This window comes from Protopterus annectens, chromosome 2.part2 (assembly GCF_019279795.1).
Source record: "Protopterus annectens isolate FY-2018-M chromosome 2.part2, PAN1.0, whole genome shotgun sequence".
In the NCBI taxonomy this organism is placed as follows: domain Eukaryota; kingdom Metazoa; phylum Chordata; order Ceratodontiformes; family Protopteridae; genus Protopterus; species Protopterus annectens.
In genome coordinates, this window is record NC_056730.1 from 1,069,537,350 (window position 1) to 1,069,559,585 (window position 22,236).

A 22,236-nucleotide genomic window follows, 5' to 3' on the forward strand; every position below is an offset into this window, starting at 1 on the left:
CTCTCTCTTCCTTTCTTCGCTTCCTTCTTCCTTTTCCTTCCATTTATTTTCATGTTCCCCTTTCCTTTCCTCCCGTCTCTAATTTGCCAAAGTACCAGTTACTTCTCTGATAGCTCCCTACTTTAACTCCATTTTCTAATCTCCCAAACTGCAAAATCACTTTCCTTTTTTTTAGTCTTTTGCCTGTATTTTAAATCCTTAACATCTTTATCATTGGTATTCACTATTGTCTGTATTTTACTAGGTGTTTAATATCCTATTATTGTTGCTCAATATTCACTGTATGCGTTTCTGATTTTACTTTATTTATCCTGCATGTTGATTCTCTCATTTGTTACTGCACTTCATGTGATAATATTATGTAGTTTAATAACTGAACTACGTATGTGGAGCTTTTGTCCCTGGGCCTCTGTTGAAAACAAGATTCCTGCCCTGTAGGACTTTCCCGGTAAGCACATACCAAATAAATAACCAACTAACTAAATAAGCAAATAAATAAAAGATGATTTACAACACCTTGGCAAGTGACTGAAAAGGAAATCATGCCTGACAATCACTGAACAAAGGTAATAAAGTAGAATACCACAGTTGGAACAGATGGGCTTAATGGCTTTTCCTTAAAAAAATTGTGGACACATTGGTTGACTGTCTATTTATGTAACTCAAGGAATATTTGGTATATTTTATTTATTTATTTATTTAACATTTGTTTACCGTGAAAGTCCGACTTAGAATTAGACAATTTTCAGCAGAGGCCCAGGGAGAAATGCTCCAGATACGTATCCTTGCAATGTGGGAGGAAACTGGAGCACCTGGAGAAAACCCAAACATGTGCTGGGAGGACATGCAGATTCCACACAGAAGTCACCCCAGCCAAGAATCTAATTGGTGAACCTCTTGCTGTGAGATGACAATGCAACTTCTGCACCACTGCGCCGTCCATATGAGTATATTCCTAGGGCATAGAGCGAGGCTATAGTCATGCCTATCCCTCTTGAGTCAACTAGGGGATCTCAAGTAGATGATTGTAGGTCAATAAGCCTAACTTGTTTCTGGATGCTCTTGTTTGTCTAATCTGTTAAGTTTTTACCAGAATATTTAAATTCATTGGTCAAGCGTCTTCGGTCTTCCAATTGATGTTTAGTAGAGGTAAAAACTTAAAAAAAATTATTTTGAACAAGAAACTCTGTATAGGGAGTCAAAAATGAGGAAGTGTGGATTCTGTAGGTGGTGTAGATATATATGGGTTGGCTACTATTGCATGACCTTACATTTTTGTCCAACTGTATACTCCACTGACAAATTCCGTTTACTAACTCAAATAACACAGCATGCATTTAGTCAACTTGCTCCTAAAACGTGATGTCATAAAGCGCAGCTCATCCATCAATACATTCTAAAAAGTACTAAACCTTTTAGTTATCAGTCAGGTATTTTGCAGATGGTTTCAGAATGCCTCCATCACTAATTCTTGACAACACTAGCCCTGCACTACACTAACAACCTAATCTTGACAACACTAGCCCTGCACTACACTAACAACCTAATCTTGACAACACTAGCCCTGCACTACACCAACAACCTAATCTTGACAACACTAGCCCTGCGCTACACTAACAACCTAATCTTGACAACACTAGCCCTGTGCTACACTAACAACATAATCTTGACAACACTAGCCCCTGCACTACACTAACAACCTAATCTTGACAACACTAGCCCCTGCACTACACTAACAACCTAATCTTGACAACACTAGCCCTGCGCTGCACTAACAACCTAATCTTGACAACACTAGCCCCAGCACTACACTAACAACCTAATCTTGACAACACTAGCCCTGCGCTACACTAACAACCTAGTCTTGATTCTCTTCTGTTGCACTGTGGCTACTGTCTGTGCATGTCCCTCTTAGCTCTGTATCTCTCTAACGCCTCACTTTTTCCCTCCCTTTACCACCCTGCTTTTCTTCCTGCCTTTCTAACTTTGTCATTTCTTCCTGATACCATAACTACTTTCTCTAAGCTCAATGTAAATAACCTGTAAGCAAAGTGGTTCCTTAACAGTTTTCAATTGTAAATGATTGCGACTATTGTAAATATTTGATACCTACTGTGTGTTTTTGTGTTTTTGTAACTTTGGTTGCATACCCCAAGCTGAGTCTGAAAATGGTCCACTGAGATCGTTTCATCCCAGTGAACAAATGGAAAGATAGATAGATACACAGATAAATAAATAAACAATTAAATAAAGCACCAAACCAATTATTGACCGGGTTTATTTATTGCCCCTGTCTCACTTATTGATCTAACATCCCTACTGGAATCTTTCTCACAAGTTTCATCTCAATGGATAATTTAAACCTAAACTGGCCAGGCAGCAAAGTACCTCTGTGTTTCCTCAAGTCTTTATTCCCTGAAGCTACAAAGAAACAAAACAAGACAGTTGATGCTTCAGCCTGATGAAGCTTAATACAATATATATATTTTTTGCCAAGCCCCACTGCACCATCCATGTAAGGCTACACCTCACAAATTTTCTTTACTTGCACATAGTAGCTCTGTAGTTTTACAACCATAGAGAAAAGAGAAAAACACAAGAGAATTAAAAAAAAAAAAAAAAACAATCACTGCTAACATGCAAATAAAAGCTGCCTGGCAGAGGTTTTACTCATATCAGCTGCTGACTTATAGTGGAATCTGCATGTACTTATGTACTTACTGGCCGCATCTGTAAGAAATAAGTGTGCCAGCTTCTAGTGAAATCTTTGATATCTTTAAAACAAACTGTTTCAGTTGCTGGCCACAACTCAGATGTTTAGTCTTGTTATCCATGAAGGTCTGGTGGTATCTTTCAATAAATCAGATAAATGGAGGAGATGAGCACTTAGCAGTTGAACTCAAGTTTCACCCTCCTCCAGGATATCAGTCCTAAGATCATGCAGTAGACCACTTTGTTTAGGCAAATAAAGATAGCTGGCTAAAACCTCAACCCTCATAATAAGCACTTCTCACTTCCTGATCTCACACACAGTTATATTCCAAACAAAAGTCTTGATCTTAACGATGTCCCAAACACCCTTAGTGAACATAACACAAATATGTCACACTGGTTCGTCAATCATTACTAAAGTGTATTTCTTCTGGCAAGACCAGACACAGGATTCTTGACTGAAAGTAATTTACAGACATACCACTGCAAAATATTGCAACTTCTGTAATCTGAAACTCATCCGGCCTAAGTAGGAACCCTTTCCTACTTACTAAAATGTCCAAATTTTTTGGCTACAAGTAGATCATCAACTTTATCCATGATAAGCAGTAACAATGGATTTCCAGCATTATTTTAGACCTAATACTGACATATCTGCTGCTCTCATTTTCACAAACATGGGTTATGGCCTTCTTCTTGGTACGCTTCTTGTAAAGCTTAGTCTTATTTTGCATCAAATGGATCACTCACTCTGCCACTGTTGACTCTTGCAAAAAAGCATCTGGGGAGAAAAAGCACTATGTATAGTTTCTTGGCTATATGTCTTGAAGATGAATCCAGGTGCAATTTTGCAATGCTTTATCAAACCATCAACCCCTTCCTAAAAATTCCTCCTGAGCTCCATCATTGTCTCAGTCCTTTTCTCCTTATTGATTGATAAACCCCCTTTTGACCTGCCAGAATTACTACTGGTCCTCTCTTCTGATATACTTCTACAACCCAAAGATCTTAAAGATAGTGTGCCAATCTGGAATGTCCTCCAAGCAGCTTTTAAACAGATTGTTCTGCTTTGTTGTAATGAATCCTTTTAAAACTAAATAAAACAACCTTGATTCTGTTGAGAAATGCCATAGTCTCTCCATCTCTACTCCTCTTAATACCACAAGCCCTTGCAGTTCTGCAGTGTCCTCTGCGACTTTCCAATATTTGGGGGTTATTCTTGACCCTGCACTGCCATCCTTTCACTTAAAATTTCTGGTAAGAATTGTGCAACTCAAGCTGACCGATAAGCTTATGAGATTGCTAACCTCAAGCACATTCTATGACATTGTTAAGCAGATTCTTACTCTAAAGCTCAAGTATGCATTTCCTTGAATTGCGCTCTGCTGTCTGCAATGCACAGTGGTAGTTCAGGAAACTCTTAATGTAATATGTAGGCCCATAAACTTCTCAGCATTCTCCACTTCTTCTCTCTTATTCTCCTTCCCTCTAGTCACCATTTTGAAAATGTGGTAATAAAATCACCTCCCTTTACTGCCCGTCTTCAAGTGTTTCTATGCAGTAAGTTTTCTGCCACTGCTCTCTCCCCTTTGTGTAGTGTTTTTTTCTTTACTGTGGCTGTATTATGATATTCTCATGTTCCGACATCTGAAAACCCTGGTGAATTGCTAGCGACACAGCGACTCAGTGTTTTACTTGTAACACGTCTGCCTATTTGTATTCATCCCATAGACAAATAGTGGTAATAATTTGGCATTTAAGGGATAAAATAATTAAAATACACTAGCACCAGGCTAGCGACTAAGTGTACTATCACCTACGCATCTTTTAACACCATTAGCTGCTTAGTGCTGTTTAGCGAGGTGAGAATTCTTCCTCTCTGAAAGCATATGTTTTTGCACCTAATACCTCCCTTTTTGATGTAGCTCATGTAGTTATATTTTGCCTGTGTTATGTTCTCTGATTTGAAGTCTTAATCCATTACAGACACTGTGTTAATGCTAATGCTGTGACAATGTTGTGCAACTTGATCATTTTGAGTATCCCTTGTGTGTAGAAGACAAACACTGTTAGTTAACCTACAAGAGCACACTAAATATATAAAATACTGTGGCATTTTATTTTCATTGAGCTGATATAAATTGTTCATCTAGTCGATAAGCTTGTACAGAATATATAGGTATAACTGGTCTACATTCCTGCTAACTTTGATATCTCTGTTATCTGATTATTCTGGTACAAGACTCTAACTTTTATTTCTACAAAAAAGGACTAGTTGGCTCTAATTTTCTGTTTCATATATAGTCATTCTCTAACTCATTGTCAGTTTAAGCAATACCAATGATCTTTTTACTTGATACCAAGCACAACAGAGTCCTTTATAGTTTTTTCGTAACTAAGTCGGAACAATATATTAAGCTGTGTTAGGAGTATCGTGTGGGTATCAGTAGTATTTAAGGTGGATGCTTGACCTGCCATATTTGCATGTAACAGTTTATGTAAACTACCCTTAGACTTTCAGGTAGGCAGTAATTGCTCTGTTGTTATCTATATTCATCAATATATTCTCAACAATATGCAAATGTTAAATGAGTTGATAAGTTTTAACCATTCTGTGAAGTTCTAATGCTAAACTACCTCTGAGTTTACCTTCTGGCAGTAGTGCTTTAAGTCTTGCAGAAGGTGTCTCAGATATCTGATTCACCTAATGCACACTGTTTTTGCCTTTTTGGTCTTTTTTCCTCAACTAATTGTATATCAACTGTAATTTAGTTTTATTCTCATATCACCCTTACCTTTATCTATTTTTTCTGTATTATTCTTATTTTAGCCCAACTTTCTCTGCCTTACTTTAATTATATCTGCCTCTCAATCATTACACTGAACAGGTGTCAATTAACCCATCATTCTCCAGCAACAAACATCCAAGACTGAGGTTTACCCTAATAAAGACCATGAGAGACTGGCATATTAATAATCCTTTTATCTTCATGAAGTTGCTTAGACAACACCTGTCCTCTCTCTGTCTGTGCATGTGCCAGTACCTCACTCCTCATCCTCAACACCACCACAACTAATTCTATCTGTTCTCTAACTCTTCACACCTTTTTGTCTCTCAATTCCCACAAAACTGACCTGCTTGCACTATTAATTTACCAGCTATTCATACCTTCTAAGTGTTGAAAATCTTGAATCATATATATTCTACTTTATAAGCATCTTTATTTTCATAAGTATTACTGTAAAATGACTTTAAATGGCTTAACTGCAAGCCTCCCATGGAGTGTATTGATTACAATGATTTATGTGCAATGTATAATGTCATGTATTGTGCTCTGTAAATACTCTGTATTGTTCCATTCATATTATGTACTGTTAACTTTATTGTGCAACTTTTCTCCCTGGGCCTTTACTGTAATGAGCTCACCTTGGCCCAGTGGACCTTCCCAGTAAACAAATGCAAATAAATAAATAAATAATACCTGTTATTTATTGTCATGTTTAACATAGCTATCCTAATCCTCTGTAATAAACAGGGCAGGGTCTTCAGTACAGGACATTCACTCTCAGAACTAACAAGTTTTCTGATAATTTTTGTTATACTGGAAGACATGACCTCTCTTGAGCTCCCATCCTCCTTGTCTATTCTACACTATATAGCCACTGCAATAGTCCCCCACCACTTTACATACCTTACTATATTTACCTTACTTGTTCTTTTCAGCAATCTAAACCTGTCAGTCTTTTTATATTACTTCCAATGCATTCAGTGTCTGTAACATGTAAATTGTGACCTTCCCCTCACTGAAACATAACAAATAATCAACTGCAGTACTTAGTATCTATTTGGGCAAGCTTTTCTACCAAATACACCTGCACTTGGTTAACCCCCTGCTTTGAAACTCTTTCTGCTAACCCCATATACTTACTACAATTCTGTAACTTTGCACCTTCTGCTATTACTCATTACCTTGCTGTTTCTTCTAGCAGCTTTTTCTAGTGACATCACATTTTACTCTTTTCTGCCACAAAAAACTCATTACCTTGCTCACCTCTAAGTCTATAGATATTTTTTCTCAGTGCAGCCCACTCCATTTGCTCTTGTTTTGCTTGGGCTCATTCTGCTCCCCTACCCTACACCCACACACCCCTCTATCCCTAGTTTTATACATACACAAAACCCTCTTCTTCCTGTTCCTAATTAATCCTCTTCCTGTTTAAGCAGCCTATAATTCTGCTATCCCTTGTCTGTGTCTGTCACAAGCATCCACCACTCTAATCATGCTATCTATATCTCCACCCTTGTGGTTCCATCTGTCTATTTTTACCTCTCTTCACCTGTACTCCTCAGCCTCCAGCTCATTGTTTAGCCCACTATTACCTCCTGTTATACTCCTTCTCTTCAGTATTTTATTTCTCCTTTATATATGTTTTATCTCTACAGCTGTCCTCTTTTCTCTCCTTTTGACCTTCTCTCTACTCCTTATTCTTAGCATCCCATATTCTTATATCTGATCAAATTCCTACCTACTTTTTATTTTTCTTCCATAACATCAGTACCTCTACATATAACATCTATTCTCCATCATTGTCTTCAAGTCTCTTTTTTCTAATACACACCAGATATGCTGCTCATCATTGCATGCACACATCTACTACTACCACATCTTACATGGTATATGATACGTATCCCACCTATTTCTCAATCTCTCATTCTTACTCACATTGCCTCTGCCACTTTTCAGTCATTCACTATCACAGTTGCTTCCAGCTTATTCTGCTTATCCCCATCTCCTTTGCAGATATAAAATTCTTAACCCTTCTCCCAACCTATATAAGGTAAAAATAAAGATTTAACATTAGCATACCTAAACCCTCACTAGTATATGCATACTGTAAAAAGATCATATTATGCAGTGATGTCAACCCTAACTCAGGTCTGGACTGTCTCTCTTCTCAACCCACTCTCTCTTATACTATAACAACATCTGCTAAAAAGCTGAAAATTATATCCACGAATATTCAAAATATAGTAAATAAAGTTTCTGAATGTCATGTCTATATTACTCATTACTCCACAGAAATTACTATTTTTGTAGAAATGTGGCACATACCACATATGAAAGACTCAGAAATTCTCCCCCCAGCTATACTATCATCTGCTATGACAGATTAAATAAAAAAGGTTGAGGTCTAGCAATCATGTTTTCTAATTACATTTCTATCTCTCCTTCTTCTATTTTTCTCCTTAAATTCCTCTCTGCTGAAATTCTTGTCTCTCACTGTAAATTAAATGAGCATAAAACATCATGCATGATTACATATTCCCCTAGGAAATAACATTCCTATTCTGGAAGACATCCTACACTGGGTATCTAGTTCCAAATCTCATAAAATAATAATTTTTGGCGATATCAATATTAACTGTCAAACATTCACATCAGACTACCCTTCACTAGTATCAATCTAAATTATTTCAAACAACTCATAACTTCCCATACTCCCTTCAACAAAGCTAATAACACTAGGGCCACTCTGGACTGCAGTCTCAAATCCAAACCTGTATTACTCACCAAAAACTCTCTTAGATTCCTTCAGTGACCACCATCTCACCTATGTTGAGAAACTAGCAATTCACCATACTAAAAAGCACCTTTACAAAAACTGCCATGGCTTCTCAAATTACAATTCCAATATCTTTAATGACATTCTTAATAACATTAATTGGTCCATCCTCTATTCCCTACCAGTGTATAATATTCATCTAAAATTTAATGTAGTATTTCTTGACATTCTCAATAGTCTTGCTCCTATAAAAAATGAGAGTTACCTTCACCCAGTCACCCAGGCTATCCCCTTCTAGTACACAATTAATGTATAAGAGAGACAAACCTTCAAATAACTGGCAAAAATACAAATCCCAAGCTCACCTACCGACCTAGAAACAACTTCAAAACATGACAAAAAACAAGTTACTGTTGATCAAGAAATATTAATAAAACAGCTTCCAAAAGTTTTGCACCCTGTCAAGAAAATATTACACCCTGGACCCTATAGTATCCCTAACCTTTGTTCAGACATATCCACCTTAGAAACTGCTTCTAAATGTAACTCCCACTTTATAGACTCAATAGCCACCCCTACCCAAAACTCCTTACAAACCATTCCATTCCTGCCAAATTTCAAAGCTCTAAGAATGCCATTTTCAACTTAAAATCTGTCTCTACGTCCTATATAAAACATTTACTACACAAACTTAAGCCTTGCTTACCCTCTGTAGACAATCTACCATCTGAATATTTAAAGATTGCTGTTCCTTTTATTGCTTATCCAATCTCTATCTTGATCAATCAATCCATTTGTGAGTCATATGTCCCATCTGTCTGAAACATACAACATTCCTCTTCATAAAGGGGAAACTCCACTGAAATAACAAACTTCAGACCAATTGCAATCTTATGCCCTCTTCCCAAGATCTTAGAAAAATGTGTTCATAAACAACTTTTGTAATACTTACTCCAAGAAAATCTATTAACCTCTACCCAACATGGCTTTTGCCCAGATCATAGCACAACTGCCCTTGTTAGCTTGTTTGACCATATCATTAAAGCCAGAGATAACAACAACTTAGTTTAGTGCCTCTTTTTATAGCTCTCTAAAGATTTCAGTACAGCCTCTCATACCAAACTACTCTCAAAAATGTCTACCTGAGGATTTTCTTGTACAACAGTGATTTGGTTCTCTAGTTACCTATCTAACTGGCTACAATCAGTTAAATGGTTCTCTACTTAATCATCATTTCTCTCAGTCAATACAGGTTCTCCTAAAAGCTCCTTACTTGGCCCTCTCCTTTTTAACATATTTATAAATGAATCACATACATCTCCAACAAGCTACACTTATATAATATGCAGATGCCTCCACTGTCATCTGCTCATCTAATAGTCCTTCCCAGTTAGATCTATCACTCAGCAGGCTTTCAACTCTGTTGAAAACTGGCTGAGTGGCAGTCAGCTTTTCCTAAATCCAGATAAAGCAAAACTGCTCTTATTTCTCCTCAAATCCCAAACACACACAAGACACCTTCAAAATATCCTCCCTCAAAAATATACTGAAGTTGAAGTTGTGCCTCACACAAAGTTACTTGGTGTCATAATAGATGATCAACTGAAATTTTATCCTCATATTCAAAGTGCATAAAAACAATACAGCTAAAACTGGGCATGCCCTGTAGATCAAAAAGATTCCTTACCAACTCCTCAATAATTACTGTAGCCAATATATACCTCCTTCCTTTGCTACTATATGTCTCACTAATTTCAGCAGCATTCAGGTCATCATAAGATCAAAGCTTGTGGTTTGCTACAGCAAAGTGGCTAGATTTGCAGCCAATCAAATATAAAACTTCCACCACTGCTCTGCCCTCTGTTATTAAAACTGGCTTGAGTTACCTCACTACCTCAAGTTCACCCAACTCTTCCTTGCTCATAAAATGGTTTACATATCATCATCCTACCCAGCAACCTAATTATTACCTTCCTAATCACCCCCTTCACTCATACAAGAAACATCTTGAAATTCATAAATCGAAAAAATCTATCAGTGACTGCCTATATTCCTACTCAGTAGCCAAGGTCTGGAACAGTATTCCTACAGATATTAGAGCAATGCCATGTAGTCACATATTCAAACAATCTCTAAAGAGATTTCTCCTTAACTCCTGGCTCTGTACATGTCTTACACCACACTGACAGTACCAATTAGTTTTTCCTTTCTGTCCCATCTCATCCTTTCTTCTCTTCCTTCTTCCATTTATTTTCATTTTCCCCTTTCCTTTCCTCCCGCCTCTAATTTGCCAAAGTGCTAGTTACTTCTCTGATAGCTCCCTACTTTAACTCCATTTTCTAATCTCCCCAAACTGCAAAATCACTTTCCTTTTTTTAGTCTTTTGCCTGTATTTTAAATCCTTAACATCTTTATCATTGGTATTCACTATTGTCTGTATTTTACTAGGTGTTTACTATCCTATTATTGTTGCTCAGTATTCACTGTATGTGTTTCTGATTTTACATTATTTATCCTGCATGTTGATTCTCTCATTTGTTACTGCACTTCTTGTGATAATATTATGTAGTTTAATAACTGAACTACGTATGTGGAGCTTTTGTCCCTGGGCCTCTGTTGAAAACAGGATTCATCCCAGTAGGACTTTCCCGGTAAGCACATGCCAAATAAATAACCAACTAACTAAATAAGCAAATAAATAAAAGATGATTTACAACACCTTGGCAAGTGACTGAAAAGGAAATCATGCCTGACAATCACTGAACAAAGTAACAAGGCAATAAAGTAGAATACCACAGTTGGAACAGATGGGCTTAATGGCTTTTCCTTAAAAAAATTGTGGACACATTGGTTGACTGTCTATTTATGTAATTCAAGGAATCTTTGGTATATTTTATTTATTTATTTAACATTTGTTTACTGTGAACGTCTGACTTAGAATTAGACAATTTTCAGCAGAGGCCCAGGGAGAAATGCTCCAGATACATATCCTTGCAACGTGGGAGGAAACTGGAGCACCTGGAGAAATCCCAAACATGTGCTGGGTGGACATGCAGATTCCACACAGAAGTCACCCCAGCCAAGAATCTAACTGGTGAACCTCTTGCTGTGAGATGACAATGCAACTTCTGCACCACTGTGCCGTCCATGTGAGTATATTCCTAGAGCATAGAGGGAGGCTATAGTCATACCTATCCCTCTTGAGTCAACTAGGGGATCTCAAGTAGAAGATTGTAGGTCAATAAGCCTAACTTGTTTCTGGATGCTGTTGTTTGTCTAATCTGTTAAGTTTTTACCAGGATATTTAAATTCATTGGTCAAGCGTCTTCGGTCTTCCAATTGATGTTTATTTGGATTTTGTGAGACCATTTGATACTGTTTATTATGATGTTATTCTGAAATGTATGCACATTTTGAATATTAATTAATATATTATTCAATGGGTTGCAAACTGCTTGGATGGGAGGACATTTTTTGTAAGAGTAAAGGATAGTCTCTCAGACTCCAAGGACATTTTAAGTGAGTTTTCCAGGAGTCAGTACTGAGGTCAGTCTTACCTTGAGCTTTTATGACACAATTTCTACAGTCTGGTAATGCTTTTCTAAATAATTTTGCTGATGATACTAAGATGGTGGGTATTGTCAGCAATACTCAGGACCAAAGGTCCTTACAACAATATTTAGGCAGACATTTTACTTGTTTATTTCAGTAGGTATGCAATTTAATGTTAAAACTGCTTGCTTCTTCATTTTGGGGAAACTATTCATGATGATCATTATGCCCTGGATGATCAGTTGATAGAGCTAATAGTGTCTAGGACATAGAAATAATTAGACTCTTGACTTAATTTTAATGAACATCTGACTAGTGTCATAAAAAAGTGTCATGGAATATTAGCATCATGAGTTGTTTTGTAGGTGGGGATGCCAGTGTCTTGGTACCTTTATGTAAGACTGCAGTTATCACCAAATACTGTGTTTATTTATTTATTGCTTTTGTTTACTGGGAAAGTCTAGCTGGTTACAAGTCCCATTTTTAGTGGAGACCTTGGGAGAAATTATCTATTTTACAGTATGAGTAGAAGACAGTCATAAAAGATTTACTTAATAAATGTACCTGCATGCATGTGTAGAACAGTAGTGATATGACAATTAATCAAAAATAATAAATATGCATACATAGAATAGAAAATGCACATACAATAGTAAATTAAATTGCATAGAACTGTAATTATATGAGAGTTAAAACCATGATAGTTAAATGAAGACTACAGTAAAATATTAGCTGATATCAAACTTATAAGAGTCTAGTTACTTTCAAATGGAATCAGCTGGGAGTAGATATTAAGTAGTGGACAGTAAAGTAAATATAGGATGAAGATGATTACAAATTATGAAGATGTATTGAGGAGGTCCAGGTAAAATGGGGGTATTGATAGTAGTGGAGAGGGGTAGATGATGGTCAGATAGTTAGAGATTGCAAAAAAGTAGCTGTATTATGGGCAGTTACATAAGAGTGGTGACAGTAAGGGTTTGGAGATTATCCAGGAGCATCATATGTACAGATCTGGCAACTAAGAAGCTTCAGTTAACTTTTAAATGCAGAGGAGCTTACCTCATGAAACCAGAAGTAGTGAAAGTATATTGCAGTGTAAAAATCAATGGCTTTGTTGTTTGTTTCTGAAGTTTTTGAACTTGTTATGTATGTTGGTAAACTCTTAACCCAAAAACGAGTTCTTGATTTGTACATAAAATCAAAGAAACACAAATATATAAAATTGCAGCTTGCCAGTAAACTCTCCAAATTATTACCAAAGTGTCTCCTGAGATCATCAAAGAACAGGGCATGTACCATAAACAGACCAGGGTTTGCTCTAGCTACCACAGAAAAGGTTTCTTTTTTTTCTAATCTTGCCCTGCTGTCTGGATCACCATTCCAGCAAAGCTTGAAGTCATATTTCATTATTCAGTTTTAAAGAACATCATAATGAATTAATTACATTTACAACCATCGTGATCTGCACGAGACTCATGGTTTCATATGTATTGTCCCATTTCTCACAGCATTATTATTATGTACTGGTAATTTTAGCAGTTTGTAAGATCTCTGCTACCCAAAATGTTACATGGGCTATTTTAAACCTTAGAAAATAGTCACAGACAGACAAACAACTAGCTGGGCTGCAACCTACTTTATGAAAGAGCAATATTCCACTTTAAAGAAATCCAGAAAATGTATGTAAGATAAGAAATGCATGTATCTGCTGTTAGAGTTGAGTGACGGAGTATTTCAGTTCCTTCGGTTTCATACAGATCTCTGCCTTTTGCAGTAAACATCGTCATATAAGAATACCAGTTACAACTTATCATAAAAACATTACAGACACAATGACTCTTAATACACACAAACTACAACAGAGTTACTGCATATTTGTGCAAGTTGCAGTCTAAATAAAGTATTTGCGAATGGGAACTTGTTTTGCTTTCACAATCACCAGGATCAGGAATGTCTCAACCAAGGCTATCCAGGAAATTCCCGTAATGCAAAAGTAAACAAACAGACAACTGTTTAGGGAAGTAATTTCCCTAAGACAATTCCCACTGGTGACTTCATTTAACTGAGTCCACATATTAAATTACACCATTAGTTTTGATTACCTTCCTGCAGCAAATAAAGCACCTTTTCATCTACAGTATAATGCCTGTGGAATACCCACCTAATTGTGTCTGCCTTCTCTGCCATAAAAAATAAAAAGAAGGAAAAAGAAAGCCAGGTTCAGGAATGTTGTCACTCACAGGAGTGGCTCAGTGATGAACCTGAATAAGATAAAGTATGAAAAATTGTTTCATGAAATATTGCATGACTTCCATATAATGCTGCCTAGCTAAAATCTGAAAATGTGATTCAGAAAACCAGAACAAGTACGTTAGTGACCAATGATTTTGAGATGTTGCAAGACTGTATGTTGGTACACAGATTATTAATTGGTTTATATATGACAGTAATAAACATCTTGTATTGCTATAACACAGTTAGTTCTGAAGAAAAAAATAGCAACCAGTTCTGGAAAGAGCATTTACGGAAGACGCACAAAGGCAAATAATGACAAAAGTAAATTACAATGCATGGGATAGTCTAATATGGTTCAGCATGGAAACCTGTTCTGCAATATGGATTAATTCTTTACAGATATTGCTTTTCTTATCCTTGGAATGCCTTGCAAGTGCCTGAGGAATGCTTATATATAAAACTGGAATGAGTCCTAGGATTCTTACAGGTTCTTAAACTATTAAATTCTTTGTGTGTGTGCGTGTGTGCGTGTGTGCGTGTGTGCGTGTGTGTGTGTGTGTGTGTGTGTGTGTGTGTGTGTGTGTGTGTGTGTGTGTGTGTTTGTGCATGTCCCTCTATTATTTTTATCTAAAATTACTTTTTTTATCTAAGACACTTTTCATCTAATCACAAGCTATCTAAAAAATTCATGTAATATACATTTAATCTAAAACATATATAGTTGGATCACATTACGTCTAAAATGTCATATATAGCAAATACTTCTCCAAAATGTCTTGTTGGGGGGGCAAGACCCCCTGCACCCTCCACCCCCTTACTTAAATACATTAACCGCACAGTCACACAAGCACAGTCACACAACCACAGAGAAAAGAGAAAATTCCCCACACAATGAATTACTCTTGGTACACAAACACAAATTGTTAGAGACTGAGATAAAACATAACTGTGGCCATTAACAAGGACAGATACAGGAGAAATGGAAGTAAGCTGAAATGGCCAGGATCCATTCAGCCCAGCTGACTGGAAAACTGCTGAAAGCATTTAAGGATATGGTAGTGGCAGCATCTCAGGATTATGAAATGGATAAAAAGGCATTACTTGACAGAGCTGGTGTCACCTCAGATACATGCACAGAATTGTTGATCTTCTCTCACAAAAAAATAGTAAGATCACAATTATGTGACTTAAGGCCTGTACTTATTTATGGTTAGATCATAAGGGTCACCATGCCAAAAACAAATGGTGCCGATATTAATCACTGAATAATTTATGATATACTTACATGTTGCTTTAAGAAAGTGGGTGTGCCAAACTGAACCTAAGGGCACTGACAACTTTGTCTAATGGTAGAAAGAGTGTTATGTTATGAAACTATGTATGTGAAACTGAACCTAAGGACACTGAAAACTTTGTCTAATGGTAGAAAGATTGTTATGTTATGAAACTATGTGTAGAACTGAACAGTTTAGACTTGTAATGTAACTGTTGTCAAATGATGGTAACAAACTGCACATATCAGCTGTAGCTATACTTGTTTTTAAATGTTGAAGAAGGGAACACATTGCAAGATTTTGTTATTGTTTGTAACAGTGCTATACCTGTAAAAACTATATCTTCTCAAATGCATGTTACTAATGATATTATGCCGATGGAATGTGATAAGTTGTATTTTGGAATAGCTGAGTCTGCATTCTGTTACTGTGCTTGTGCAAAAGTAATTAAGTCCAATGTCTTAATTGATGGCAAAGAGTTTCAAAGGCTGATAAAGGGACAGTATGCATGTAAAAAAGAAAACTCTTACTAACAAAGTAGTTGAAGTAATATGCACCCACTTTGATAAGGAATTGTGTCACATTACTCGACAAGAAGTACAAACTATGTTTAGGAAGGTAAATTGTCATGCTGCTGTAATGCGCAATTTAATTGATGGCATAATAATAGCGAAATATTTTCCTCACTTTAATGATTTTTGGAAGTAATACTAAGAAGGTAGCACTTTTGATAAACCTCTTTATCAGTGTGAAGAGAACTAGCAAGTGATAAGCCCACTGATATACCTCTGCCTAAGTTGGAAAATGCATTCATTGGAGTGTATGATTCAACAACAATCAGGGCATACATCTGGCTAAGGATATAGAAAGAAGGAGAACCTACACAATTTAAAAAAAAAGTTTCAACACACTCTTAAGATAGAAAAACCTACAACAGAAAAAAATTGTAGAAGGTAGTAACTTACAAAATAAAATATTGCAACCAGAAATATTATAAAACAGAGAGTAGATGTGACAAGCAGAACCAAAGAGAATGAATCACTCACTGAATGAATATTTCCTTAGACAGTAAAGTTAGGAAGTAAGGAAAAGTGAACAAACTGAGCAGAATTCTAAACCTTCTATCAAGCTACAACAGAAAGACCCAGGCATGGAGAATTCAAAGCAGCAGGTGAAGGTTGAGCAGGAAAAGCCTTCCAGTATAAAAGATTTACCTGTGAAGTGAAATAAAATAAAATTGCACCTGAACAAGACTATTTATCCACTCCTGTCAGTACAAGACAGAAAAAGCAAATAAGAGAAGAATTTATACAGCAGGTATCTAAAAGTTAGGAAAGAGTAAAACTGAAAATAAAATGTTTTCTGATGTATGCTTTTCAGAGGGAAAGCAACCTGTTGAAGGAAAAAAAGTGAAGAAGTGATGTTTGTTCACCATGAAAAAGATGGAAAGTAACATTAAGGATAGAATAAGAACGTAATGTATAATAAAAGGCAAAATAACCTTAAACAGAAACCTGATGGTATTCCTGTTGAATGAAAATGCAGAAAGAAGAGCATTCTATTTATCAGGTATAAAAAAGAGAGAGCAAATACATTTAAATAAGGCAGTATTACCAAATGGCACTAAAGAGTATTTGCATGAGTTGCCTTTTCTAGGAAATCACTTAAACACTGAGATCCCAGTGCTTGGACTGGCAGGAGAGTAGGCATTGTCATCTTCCTCATGACAGACTAACCCTGCCTAAACACCTGTGTTGTTTGACCTTCAGGTAAACTGCTTAATGTTTAAAGTGATACACTAGGAGAATGATACATGAGTAGTTTTGAAAATAAATTAGTATAAAGAGAGTGTAAAGCAGACACTGCTGTTCTACTGCTAAAATCAAGTAGTAGAATTCAATATATTCTAGTTGTTTAAGTGTTAAATATCATCTGAGGAATGACATGAAAAAGTTGTACAGTAAATTTGTTAAAAATGAGTGCATCCAGAGTACAAAAGAGTTTTATTTATTTATTTTATTATTATTTATTTTTTTTTTTTAATTTCTCCAAGTCTTTCAAGTTTCTAATACCATGAAGGGAATGGACCTCATTCCTAAGTCAAAGTACAATTAAAGTTCATGAAATTAGTATTGTTTCAATCTTCAATGTCAACCAAAAGTGCCCTTCGGAGCACCCGCAATGTGCCCAATAATGACTCCTTCTGTAATTTGTGTGGAGCTACATGGATTGGTAACATATCTAAATACAATTGTAGATTTTTTTTTATAAGACCCGTTGCCCCTACTTTTATTGGAACTGTCTGGGTATCTTTCTTCCACATTGCTCTCATTTCTGCCTGCATATCCTGATATTTTATGACTTTGTGTCTCTCTGTATGCAAGACACTGTAGTCACTGGGTGTGGCAATTTCAATTACCGATGCTACTCTTGTCTTCTTTTCTTGAGCCACTATAGCTGGTTTTCTAGCCTCTAACTTTTGAAGTAATGATAAAACTGGCTAATAGTTGCCGAACGTGTACAAGGAGAAAACTAAACTTCGTAGAACATCCAAAAACACCACCACGGACTTCAATGCTTTTTTAATATCAAAATGCACACATAAAATGGGTAAAACCCAGTCGAATACAATGAAATGAAATAAAATTCCCCTTGTACTTCATGAATGCTAAGCGCTTTCAGAATTAACCTTCATCAGATCATAGTGAGTTGAATGGGGAAACTCTTAATGAAATGACTTATGGCCAAACAAAAGATAGCATTGGGCCAGCTCCCTCTTCTCAGATCAAATCAGGATTTAGCCAATAAAAAACAAAAGTGTACATACACCTTTTATTTTAACCAATAGTGGGTCTCCTAGTCTTCAGTATGGGGCGTAGTGAAAGACTAGGAGACTCTCTATTGGTTAAAATAAAAGAAGAGGGCGCTGGCCCAATGCTATCTTTTGACTGGCCATAAGTGATTTTATTATGAGTTTCCCCATTCAACTCACTACGATCTGATGAAGGTTAATTCCGAAAGTGCTTATCGTTCACGAAATACCAGTGGATTTTATTTCATTTCATTCTACTCGACTGGGTTTTACCCATTTTATGTGTGCATTTTGATATTAAAGAAGCGTTGAAGTCCGTGGTGGTGTTTTTGGTTGTTCTACGATCCTTTGAAGTAATGGGTGGTCCCGTGTGATATAAACTTCATCATTTTCTATGATGCTTTGTTGCTCATGTTTCCAGTGTTTTTCAGCCACTTCAATACCATAATGTTTGTGCAATCCCCAGTGCAACAATCTTGCCACATTATTGTCTTTCAGTATACAGTTCTGTCATTAGTATGTCGTAACATGCAACAAGGTGTGCAATTGTTTCCAATTCGGTTTTACAAAACCCACATTTGTCTGTTCCTCCCACATGTTCACTGAATATTAACCTTTCATATTTGGTCCTTCACCTATTCTTTCTTTTGTTTTTGGCACATTCAGTTGCTGCCTGATTTTATCCACTTCTGGTTTGATTTCTATTCTATGCTTCTGCTATATTAAGCAGAGAAGTCATCTTAGATTTATTCTCCTCATATGTGTGGAGTCCGAATAAATAATCTTGATATGCACTGATATTTATACATCATTTGCTGAGCATACATTTGTTTGTGATTTATTGTTGATCCTTCATCACTTCATATCATATTCTTGTGTCAAAGTTTTCCTGCTTTAAAGGTTGCTTTTGCACATTTATCAAGACCAAATGACATTCTTATATCATCTGAAAAAGTTTTAACAACTTGCAGTTGTGCTTATGTTTTTAAATCATCAACAAAGAGAAGATGAGAAGTCTTTACACTTTGTTGTTTTCAAGGAGCCAAATTATAGCCATGGCCTAAGTTGTTAAGTAGATAATAATTTGATTTGTTTATGTGCAGATGCGTAGATGTTATTAGCAATAGTTTTGTTATAAAAAGATAACTTTGTTGGGTAATAAGGGCAATCTTTGGCAATACATTAACAGTTTGGGCATAAACATTTCCAAATTTATGTTAGGTGAGTGTTTAAATTTGAGTTTAAAGTTGAGTTTAAAGTTGTTTCAGAATGTATATATGACAGCATAAAGTTCCATAATTTTATTACTTACATCAAGTAAAGAGAGTAGGTATAATGGTTATTTGAGTTTATTATACATTTTAGACATTGAAGTTTGGATTTAAGTTGTTTGTAGGATTATTCTTTTAATGTATTACAGCTTTTCAACAGTTACATCCTGCTGACACCTCTAAAAATCAAATATCGCCTGTTTGTATTTGCATTAATAATTCTAATCCAATGCTACATATAAAGTATTAGAATACTTCATCTTAATGCTTACCTGACCCCTTATAACACAGCTAAAGATATTTTGAATGTCATCTGTATGCTGTGTATCTGTTATATTGACAGGGCTGGTTAGACTCATATGAAAGCACACAACATATGAAGAAAGTTGTTCTTCTTTTGTCTTTTCCCAGTTAGGGATCACCACAGTGGAACTCCGATCTGCTAATGATTGGCAGTAGATTTTCACAGTGCTGAGGTGCCAGCTTGATGCCCAACTTTCAACAAAGGCACGCCCATTCTACACATGTTTTTCAATCGCCACTCGACCATGGGAAGGACATGCACTCTCCACACAGAAGGCGCTCCAGTTGAGAATCGAACAGGAGAACCTATTGCTGGGAGGCAACAATGCTACTGCTGCACCACCGCGGCTTTACTGCTGGTGATATGAGTGTTTCTTGAAGAGTTACTGAGCTATAACAAGCTGCTTATACAACACTAAAAAATGACTATTTATTTTGTTTATTGATGCTTATAAAAATTAATTTTAAAACCTGGAATTGAATAAGTGCCTCTGCTGTAAATATTACTTTGTGCTGGATAGTCTGATATTGACAGTTTTGTAGTAACATTTATGGTTCTAAAATATGAACATTTGTTTGAACTATGAGATGGCAACTTCATTTTCTTTTAAAAAGGCTCAGGCACCAACCATTGGAGTTAGAATACAGACTGAAAAGAGCTACACTGGAGGGTGGGAGTTAAATATGACTGATAAATAGACATTTGTGTTGTCTACAGAGAATACAGTGTGTGTGTGCATGCGTGTGTGTGTGTGTGTGTGTGTGTGTGTGTGTGTGTGTGTGTGTGTGTGTGTGTGTGTGTGTGGGTGTGTGTGTGTGTGCGTGTGTGTGTGTGATACTAATTGGGGGGCATAAGCAGATAACTGACATGTGTGAGGAGTATGCCCTTCCCCAGGGACTATGTGATCTCAAAGTTAGTATATGCAATTAGCAGGGGATGTGGGGGCATACGGCATGCTTTTCCTATAAAAACAGTTGTTTTTATTATCACTTGTCCTCTCAGGTTAATCCTTAGAACATACACAGTAGCTGTTGATGCTATGATGTTATGGATGTTGATGCTGAGACCATGAATCCACTCAGTGTGGAGTATGCATATATATATATATATATATATATATATATATATATATATATATATATAAATGTATATCTATATATCTATATATATATATATATATATATATATATATATATATATATATATATATATATATATATATATATATATATATATATATATATATATATATATATATACATATAGCTATATATACATATACTGGAGTCCTGGCATAATTGTCAACCCGCAATAGTTGATGCATGCTTTGCAACAGTCCCAACGGTAGTGGGATATGCATTTTCCTTTGGAATTGTGTGATCCTGGTATTAGAATATATAATTAGCACATGTGTGGGCACAGGCCCCCCCACATTGGGGTGCAGGGACACTTGCTCCCCTGCAAAAAAACATTTTATTTTTCTTTGCATGTTCCATGAAAAGATTGATAGCTCTACAAGATTGATAATCTCCAAGGTAGGGTGATATGCCCCTTCCCCACAGATTGTGTAATCTTGGAGGTAGTTTATATAATTAGCAGGCTATGTATGGTGCTGCAGCACCCCCACATGGAGGTGCAGGGGACTTGCCTCCCTGTAAAAAACTCTTTTCTTTTTTTCACCTGTTCCAAGGATTAGATTTGGAGCATGAGTTGTAACATCTTGATGCTTGATGTCATTTTCTTGCATTGTGTCAATGTAAATCACATTGACATTCCTATAAATCGACTTTTAGTAGTAGATCTGTAGATATATATATATATATATATATATATATATATATATATATATATATATATATATACACATATATACATATACACACGCACACGCACACACACACACACACACACACACACACACACACACACACACACACACACACACACACACACATTTTATATATATATATATATATATATATATATGTGTGTGTGTGTGTGTGTGTGTATAGATTTAGATAGATAGGTATAGATGTATGTGCGTCAGTGTGGGTGTATGGGTGTATCTTTAAAGTGAGAGATAGCAATAGCATTTTGCAATTGTAACTAATCTTTCTTTAAAGCAGTACGGTGAGGAGATGTACTTGGGAAGTTAGCAGCAAATTTTGCTTTTTTGTTGTAACTTTATTCTAATTTATTTGGATCTTCTTTAGAACTGGCAACACATGTGGACTTGCTGATAGAAATGTTAGAAGTGTGGATTCTGTTAGATATTACATTTGTAAATGATGCCTAGCTTTGATTATTTTTTTTGTTATGACACACTTAATATGTTTATCAGATTTAATTTTTGATCTGCAAAAACTCTTAGGATTTTAATGTGGATTGTCTGTTTGATCTTGATATTATTTAATGAAGCTGTGGTGAAGTCTATATTGTGTTTCAGTAATAGCTCTGTACTAAAGAGAATTATTATTATTGTTGTTTTTAATTTGACTTTTAGGAGTA